Here is a 1,733-nt window from a genome sequence, read left to right as displayed (position 1 = left end):
TCATATTACCATTGATAGTAGGTTTACGATTATTATTACAAGTAATTTGAATTTCCTAAGAAACACCTAATATAATACGTTGACAAGAAAAAAAATGCATAATATAATAACACCGCCCAATATCACCGAAGATTCTATCTTGTTTCTGATTGGCTAATATATTAAAGTTTCCACCAATCATAAATAACTTCAGTGATATCGGCTGCAGATGCTTCCACCACCTTAAGACAACAGATTACCATACTCCATTTGCACTGACTTGCAGCGGTGCCCTTTTATTATTATTATTATTATTATTATTACTAGCCAAGCTACAACCCTAGTTGGAAAAGCAAGATGCTATAAACCCAAGGGCTCCAACAGGGAAAAATAGCCCAGTGAGGAAAGGAAATAAATAAATAATGAGAATAAATTAACAATATATCATTCTAAAAACAGTAACAGCGTCAAAATAGATATGTCCTATATAAATTATTAACAACGTCAAAAACAAATATGTCATATATAACTCGGAAAAGTTTGCTGATCGCTGATTGGTTAGAGTCATTTTGTCCAACCAATCAGCGATCAGGAAAATTTTCCGAGCTATAAGGGCACCCCTACGAGTCGGTGCAAATCTGCTTCACTAAAGAGAATTGACTTTAGAGTTCAACAGGCTTTCTTATAAAAAGGTCTCCATTTGTCCCACATGTTGCTTCTGTTATCGTATAATAGTTGTTATTTAAAAGGGTTATCTAGCTTATTAAATTGAGTCGTAATTGATAACAGATAATCGACTTTGAAAACCGTTTTCTCCCCTGATGATAATATGGCTGCTGTTAGCAATCCGTTCTTGGAAGTCATCATTGGGTCGTTAGACCTGCCTAACGAGACGCTCACCCCTCTAGCCATTTAATCTCCCCTTAACGACCGTTAAAACTGCGATGCTATCGGTCTATGGCATCCAAGGAGGTTAAATGGGTGGCATCCATACTTACCGTTCAAGCGCAGCCGGTTCGACCACTGCTTCGAACATCCTGAAACCGAGACTTGCGAGGCTCGGAACTCTAATGTTTCGTCTGGCTGTGAGTATGAGCAATTACGTATCCTTTTGAAACTTACCGTAATTCGCTGTCGACGTTGGTGTTATTCGCTAAGTAATTACCTCCGCCAATGAAGTTGGGAGGAGGTTATGTTTTTGTCCATGTTTGTCCGTTTGTTCGTGAACAACATATTGGCATATAATTATACTCATAGAGCAGTGAAACTTTCAGGGATTAATTTTTATGTTGAGATGTGGAATTGATTCAATTTTGAAAGTCCTAGGTCAAAGTTCAGGGTCAAGGTTGACCAAATTAACCCTAACCTTAACCTTAACCATAAGTTCGCATAAGTTTGCATAAGTTTCAGACTTGAAATACGCTTACAGTATAAATTGATTCTGGAAAAGGCAAGCTGGTTGCGATAAATAAGCTGCCGTGGTGTAGGTCTGCACTCAGAGTGCTTTTCTAGTTTGAAATTCTATTGATTTCGTAGCATCTAAGGTCTATAGAATAATAGAAATTGGTAGGAGCGTTCAAAGCATGGCTGAAATGATGGAATTTAAAAGAGTGAAAAATCAGTTTCAACTTGTAATAAGTTTTAAAAGAATGTTCAAATTTTCAGCATTCCCAATTTTGGCAAGAATCAAAATTCCGCTTAATGCTTTTCTATAACATTTAAAGATGGCTTAATCTAGATTTGTTAGCAAGTAC

The sequence above is a fragment of the Palaemon carinicauda genome, chromosome 10 (genome assembly GCF_036898095.1).
Source record: "Palaemon carinicauda isolate YSFRI2023 chromosome 10, ASM3689809v2, whole genome shotgun sequence".
Lineage (NCBI taxonomy): Eukaryota > Metazoa > Arthropoda > Malacostraca > Decapoda > Palaemonidae > Palaemon > Palaemon carinicauda.
This window is presented reverse-complemented; position numbering follows the sequence as displayed.